The sequence below is a fragment of the Ovis canadensis genome, chromosome 1 (genome assembly GCF_042477335.2).
Source record: "Ovis canadensis isolate MfBH-ARS-UI-01 breed Bighorn chromosome 1, ARS-UI_OviCan_v2, whole genome shotgun sequence".
Taxonomy (NCBI): Eukaryota; Metazoa; Chordata; class Mammalia; order Artiodactyla; family Bovidae; genus Ovis; species Ovis canadensis.
The window spans coordinates 102,229,571-102,237,560 of NC_091245.1; the positions used below are offsets into that span (position 1 = coordinate 102,229,571).

At 43.2% G+C, this 7,990-nt stretch overlaps 1 pseudogene; it reads left to right on the forward strand.

Moving 5' to 3' along the window:
- The first annotated feature begins 1,867 nt into the window (after positions 1 to 1,867).
- Positions 1,868 to 2,573, forward strand: LOC138429608 (single-stranded DNA-binding protein 2 pseudogene; annotated as a pseudogene).
- The last annotated feature ends 5,417 nt before the right edge of the window (positions 2,574 to 7,990 follow it).

Here is a 7,990-nt window from a genome sequence, read left to right on the forward strand (position 1 = left end):
CCCCTCTACACACACTCTGTTTCTGGGGTCTGTAAGGAGTAAATCTCGTGTGACTCCCTTTGTATAAATGGACAGCAATCGTGCCTTCAATCAAAACGACCCCAGGGTTTCACTTCCCTAAAGTGTGAGCACGGATGCTGAAGGAGCTACCTGCCAACCAGAGCCGGTGGCTTGTGCCTGCTAATTCAGCAAGTCACTGCACAATCTGAATTTAATACACCAGGTATGGGCCCCCAAACACAAAGAACAGACCCAATAGAACTGGATGTACAAATAGCTGGCTTTTCTACTGTGCATTCCAGGGGACGAGCTTTCATAGCACAAGGGGTCCTCTGAACGGGAGGGGTTAGGCCAAGTGGTTTGGGGAGAGCACGTGTTGTGAACATCTGCTTGCTCTTTTAATGTTAGGACTCAAATATTGTGAATCTGTGAGTATGAATAAAAAACACTTTAATAAGAGGGATATTTTAATCATGTCTATTTCAAACTAGTCATTGCTACTCTCAAAAGTTTATGTACCAGGGACTTCCCTGGCAGTCCAGTGTTAAGGACTTCACCTACCAAAGAGGATGTGGGTTTGATCCCTGGTCGAGGAGGTAAGATTCCCACAAGACTAACCAAAAAACTTAAACATAAAACAGAAGCAATATTGTAACATATTCAATAAAGACTTTGTTGTCCACATCAGAAAAATCTTAAAAAAAGCTTGTGTACCTTTATTTTCTATCAGTCACTTTATTAAATTCTTATAAATTTTTAGTTTTTAATTGACTAGGATTTCTAGAAGTGTAATCATATATGAAAAGCTAAATAATTTTATCTCTTCTTTTCAAATATTTATGCCACTCTTTCTACTTTACTGCCTCATTCCTTCAGCTGTAAGCTCTACAAAGGCAGGATATTTTTTCATTGCTCTATAGACTGTTGTACCTAAAACAATTCATAGCAAACACTCAATAAACATGTGCCAAATGAATAAACAAATCAGATAAAATCTTCAAAATAATGTTAAATATTTATGCTAATAGTGGACCTCCTTGTCTAGTTCTTAATTTGAGTACTTTAGCAGTTAATAAGTTTGTTGTTAGTTTTTGGCAAATGGACACTGTTACACTTAGATTTCTATTTCTATACCTATTTTGCATAGAGTCTTATTAGGAATAGTTGTTGATTTTCACACACTGCTTCTTTGGGGGTATCTACTGATACAATCTTATGGGTTTGCTCCTTTATGTTATTGATATAGTAAATTACGTTGATAAAATTAGTAGAAAGTATTAAAGTCCATGGTCTATATAAGGAAAAAGATAAAATCTTAAGGATCAGGAAATGACTATGGAAAGGTAAACCATATTTCTAGAAGGAAAAATTCAATATAGAAATGTCGATCCTTGGTGGCTGCGTGGGTCGCCATGGGGATGGGGCTGTTCCCAGGGAGGCTGTGATGGGTTGACAGGTGCGTGACAGTGGGAGCTGCCCTCGGCACAAGTGTTACGGCAAAGGCCAGAGTAAGAGCAGTGCCGTCCCGTCTGACAGCCAGGCCCGGGAGAAGTTAGCACTCTACGTATATGAGTATCTGCTCCATGTAGGAGCTCAGAAATCAGCCCAGACATTTTTACCAGAGATAAGATGGGAAAAGAACATCACTTTGGGGTAGCCATCAGGATTCTTACATTCTTGGCGGTGTGTATTTTGGGATCTCTACTGTGCAGCTCCAGAAAGACGGGAAACATGTGGACATTCAAGTGAAGCAAAAGCCTTCCAGGATTACAGTGCTGCAGCAGCTCCCAGCCCAGCGCTAGGGAACATTCCCCCAGGAGATGGCACGCCAGGAGGCCCTGTACCACCAGGGCTCTTTCAGCCCTCTATGTCACCTCAGTACCCGAGAGGTCCATGGCCCCCGTTGAGGATGCTTAACCAGGCACTTGTAGGTGTCCCAGGAAGTCAGCCATTAGTTCCCAGTGGAATAGATCCAACTCGACAACAAGGTCATCCAAATATGGATAGGCCAATCCAGAGAATGACTCCTCCAAAAGGAATGCTTTGGGTGGCCCCGGAATGCCTGGAATGAACATGGGCCCAGGTGGTGGTAGACCTTGGCGAAACCCAACAAATGCCAATTTAATACCATACTTCTCAGCATCTCCTGGGAATTATGTAGGTCCTCCTGGAGGTGGAGGGCCACCAGGAACACCCATCATGCCTAGTCCAGCAGATTCAACCAACTCTGGAGACAACATGTATACTTTAATGAATGCAATACCTCCAGGATGTAACATCCTAATTTTCCAATGGGCTCTGGGTCAGATGGTCCTGTGGGTGGATGAGGAGGAATGGAGTCACATTACATGAACAGCTCTTTAGGCTCAGGAGATATGCACAGTATTTCCAAGAATTCTCCAAATAATATGAGCCTGAGTAATCAGCTGGGCACTCAGAGGGATGATGGCGAAATGGGTGGAAATTCCTTAAACCCTTTTCAGGGTGAGAGTTACTCCCCTAGCATGACAATGAGTATGTGATCCATTACCAAGTCTCCTCACAGAAACCACAGTGAGTCACCCTTCACAGAACTACTATGGAAGAAAATTATTCATCACAGTGTACAGTTAAAGGAATCTCAGTCACACCAAACCAACCTTTTTATTTCCTGCTCTCTCCCCTATTTTGTGAAGAAAGTTGGTCCAAACATGATTCAAATAATTGTACGGAGCGGCACATTAGAAGTGCCCTCAACTGAACTTTAAATGATTATCTGTGTGTGCATCTGCGTGGGAAAGAGAATGCACTGTATGTGTGGTGCAGGAGAGCCAAGAGGAGCCACTCCACGTTCAAGGTCAGGAGGGCTGGTGATGAGGACATACCCCTCCTCCAAGGTAACGAGCAGTGGCTGTGCTTTGCTGGAGCAGCTGTGAAGGGATACCCCACGTCCAAGGTAAGAGAAACCCAAGTAAGACGGTAGGTGTTGTGAGAGGGCATCAGAGGGCAGACACACTAAAACCAGAATCACAGAAAAATAGTCAATCTAATCACACTAGGACCACAGCCTTGTCTAACTCAGTGAAACTAGGCCATGCCCTGCAGGCCACCCAAGACGGGCGGGTCATGGTGGAGAGGTCTGACAGAATGTGGTCCACTGGAGAAGGGAATGGCAAACCACGTCAGTATTCTTGCCTTGAGAACCCCATGAACAGTATGAAAAGGCAAAATGATAGGACACTGAAAGAGGGACTCCCCAGGTTGGTAGGTGCCCAATATGCTACTGGAGATCAGTGGGGAAATAACTCCAGAAAGAATGAAGGGATGGAGCCAAAGCAAAACCAATACCCAGCTGTGGATGTGACTGACAATAGAAGCAAGGTCCGATGCTGTAAAGAGCAATATTGCATAGGAACCTGGAATGTTAGGTCCATAAATCAAGGCACATTGGAAGTGGTCAAACAGGAGACAGCAAGAGTGAACATCAACGTTCTAGGAATCAGTGAACTAAAATGGACTGGAATGGGTGAATTTAACTCAGATGACCATTATATTTACTACTGTGGGCAAGAATCCCTTAGAAGAAATGGAGTAGCCATCATGGTCAACAAAAGAGTCCGAAATGCAGTACTTGGATGCAATCTCAAAAACGACAGAATAATCTCTGTTCGTCTCCAAGGCAAACCATTCAATATCACAGTAATCCAAGTCTATGCCCCAACCAGTAATGCTGAAGAAGCTGAAGTTGAACAGTTCTATGAAGACCTACAAGACCTTTTAGAACTAACACCCGAAAAAGATGTCCTTTTCATTATAGGGGTCTAGAATGCAAAAGTAGGAAGTCAAGAAACACCTGGAGTAACAGGCAAATTTGGCCTTGGAATGCGGAATGAAGCAGGGCAAAGGCTGATAGAGTTTTGCCAAGAGAACGCACCGGTCATAGCAAACACCCTCTTCCAACAACACAAGAGAAGACTCTACACATGGACATCACCAGATGGTCAACACCGAAATCAGATTGATTATATTCTTTGCAGCCAAAGATGGAGAAGCTCAATACAGTCAGCAAAAACAAGACCAGGAGCTGACTGTGGCTCAGATCATGAACTCCTTATTGCCAAATTCAGACTTAAATTGAAGAAAGTAGGGAAAACCACTAGACCATTCAGGTATGACCTAAATCAAATCCCTTATGATTACACAGTGGAAGTGAGAGATAGATTTAAGGGCCTAGATCTGATAGATAGAGTGCCTGATGAACTATGGACGGAGGTTCGTGACATTGTACAGGAGACAGGGATCAAGACCATCCCCACGGAAAAGAAATGCAAAAAAGCAAAATGGCTGTCTGAGGAGGCCTTACAAATAGCTGTGAAAAGAAGAGAGATGGAAAACAAAGGAGAAAAGGAAAGATATAAGCATCTGAATGCAGAGTTCCAAAGAATAGCAAGGAGAGATAAGAAAGCCTTCCTCAGTGATCAGTGCAAAGAAATAGAGGAAAATATCAGAATGGGAAAGACTAGAGATCTCTTCAAGAAAATTAGAGATACCAAGGGAATATTTCATGCAAAGATGGGCTTGATAAAGGACAGAAATGGTCTGGACCTAACAGGAGCAGAAGATATTGAGAAGAGGTGGCAACAATACACAGAAGAACTGTACAAAAAAGATCTTCATGACCAAGATAATCACAATGGTGTGATCACTCACCTAGAGCCAGACATCTTGGAATGTGAAGTCAAGTGGGCCTTAGGAAGCATCACTATAAACAAAGCTAGTGGAAGTGATGGAATTCCAGTTGAGCTATTTCAAATCCTGGAAGATAATGCTGTGAAAGTGCTGCACTCAATATGCCAGCACATTTGGAAAACTCAGCAGTGGCCACAGGACTGGAAAAGGTCCATTTTGATTCCAATCCCAAAGAAAGGCAATGCCAAAAAATGCTCAAACTACCGCACAATTGCAGTCATCTCACATGCTAGTAAAGTAATGCTCAAAATTCTCCAAGCCAGGTTTCAGCAATACATGAACCGTGAACTTCCAGATGTTCAAACTGGTTTTAGAAAAGGCAGGGGAACCAGAGATCAAATTGCCAACATCCACTGGATCGTGGAAAAGCAAGAGAGTTCCAGAAAAACATCTATTTCTACTTTATTGACTATGCCAAAGCCTTTGACTGTGTGGATCACAATAAACTATGGAAAATTCTGAAAGAGATGGGAATACCAGACCACCTGACCTGCCTCTTGAGAAATCTGTATGCAGGTCAGGAAGCAACAGTTAGAACTGGACATGGAACAACTGACTGGTTCCAAATAGGAAAAGGAGTACGTCACGGCTGTATATTGTCACCCTGCTTATTTAACTTATGTGCAGAGTACATCATGAGAAACGCTGGACTGGAAGAAACACAAGCTGGAATCAAGATTGCCGCGAAAAATATCAATAACCTCAGATATGCAGATGACACCACCCTTATGGCAGAAAGTGAAGAGGAACTAAAGAGCCTCTTGATGAAAGTGAAAGAGGAGAGTGGAAAAGTTGGCTTTAAGCTCAACATTCAGAAAACAAAGATCATGGCATCTGGTCCCATCACTTCATGGTAAATAGATGGGGAAACAGTGGAAACAGTGTCAGACTTTATTTTTTTGGGCTCCAAAATCACTGCAGATGGTGACTGCAGCCATGAAATTAAAAGATGCTTACTCCTTGGAAGGAAAGTTATGACCAACCTAGATAGCATATTCAAAAGCAGAGACATTACTTTGCCAACAAAGGTCCCAGTGGTCATGTATGGATGTGAGAGTTGGACTGTGAAGAAAGCTGAGCGCCGAAGAATTGATGCTTTTGAACTGTGGTGTTGGAGAAGACTCTTGAGAGTCCTCTGGACTGCATGGAGATCCAACCAGTCCATTCTAAAGGAGATCAGTCTTGGGTGTTCATTGGAAGGACTGATACTGAGTCTGTAACTCCAATAGTTTGGCGACCTCTTGCGAAGAGTTGACTCATTGGAAAAGACTCTGATGCTGGGAGGGATTGGGGACAGGAGGAGAAGGTGACGACAGAGGATGAGATGGCTGAATGGCATCACCAACTCGATGGACGTGAGTCTGGGTGAACTCTGGGAGTGGGTGATGGACAGGGAGCCTTTTGGCGTGCTGCGATTCATGGGGTCGCAAAGAGTCGGACACGACTGAGCGACTGAACTGAACTGACTGACTGAGAACAAGATAAAATATTCAGAATTTTCCTACAAGCCCTGCCCCGGTTGCCCAAGCGCTCCTCCCCTACCAGCGGGCACAAATCCCAAAGTCTTTCCCTTGCTAGAACCTAATGATTCTGGCAACAACTCCCCTAGGACACCTTTTGACATTAAAACTGACAACACCTTTCTGAATAACAATAATAAGTTTTTACCACATACTCTTAATTGTCAAAATTTGCTACCTACTCATTCTCTTTTGAGACAGAGGCTCTCTGAATTGCTGGCTTTATAATCACAAGTCTCTAAGGCCGAAGGTTTCTCCGCCTTTCAAGTTTTAAGAAATCCTGAGGCTCAAGGGCACATAATACCTCACTATGAAGGTATAATTTTTATCACATGCACCAAATTAAAAAAGCTATAACTGTGTACGGCCCACAATCACCTTTTACTAAAGTACTTCTAAATTATATAATATCCTATATCGGAAATTTTATTCCCCTTGATTGGCTAACTTTAACAAAGCTCTCCTTAAACCAGGAGAATATCTTCAATGGATAATGTGGTTTCATGACATAGCCGGAGATCATGCTCACAGAAATGCTCGAGCTGGCGCTCCCCAAAATCAAATTACTTTTGAGATGCTAACTGGTACAGAACAATTTGATGCCATAGAAGCTCGAATACGGTACCCTCCCTTGTTACATGAACAATTAAAAACAGTGGCCCTTGAAGCTTAGGATCGAATTACTCCTCAAGGGGAGCCTACAGGTAGCTACACTAAAATATTGCAAGGACCTAATGAAACATATGCTGATTTTTTAGCTAGATTAGAAACTACTATCTCCCGCACTGCTTGGAGAAGAAGCTAAAAGGCAACTAGAGAAATTACTTGCTTATGAAAATGCAAATCAGGAATATCAAAAGGCTATAGCTCCAATTCGTGAGACAGGGACTATTATTATTTGAAGGATTGTTGCAATCTAGGATCAGAAACTCAAAAGATGCAAATGCTAGCTGAAACAATGGTTGCTGCCTTAAGAAAGGGAAATGAAGGATGCTTTACATGTAGAAATAAGAAGAATTTTAAAAGGGACTGGAGAGGGCAATGGCACCCACTCCAGTACTCTTGCCTGGAAAATCCCATGGACGGAGGAGCGTGGTGGGCTGCAGTCCATGGGGTCACTAAGAGTCGGACACGACTGAGCGACCTCACTTTCACTTTTCATTTTCATGCATTGGAGAAGGAAATGGCAACCCACTCCAGTGTTCTTGCTTGGAGAATCCCAGGGACGGGGGAGCCTGATGGGCTGCCGTCTATGGGGTCACACAGAATAAGACACGACTGAAGCGGCTTAGCAGTAGCAGCAGCAGCCCTAAGAAAGCTAATAAAAAACCTCCAAAAATCTGCCCTCACTGCCGCAGAGGAATGCATTGGGACAAAGATTGTAAATCTAAATTTGACATTGAAGGGAATCCTATTCCGGGAAACTCCAAGCAGGGGACCCCCCAGTTTCCCTTCAACAAAAACCAAGGACAAATTCCATCTTCTCCCTCAAACCCTCAACGTCTGGCAGTGCTGCCATCGATATACCAGCCCTCAGTGACTTTCTCCTTTACCCTCAAGCAGTCCCCTCTAGAATACCTCCCGGACTTTTTGGACCCCTGCCCCCACAAACCTTCGGTCTTTTACTTGGCCAATCTAGTTTGACTTCTAAAGGAATTACTGTTCACCCTGGAGTAATTGATTCAGATTATAAAGGAGAAATTCAAATTATGATGTCATCTCAGATTTTATGACAACTCAAA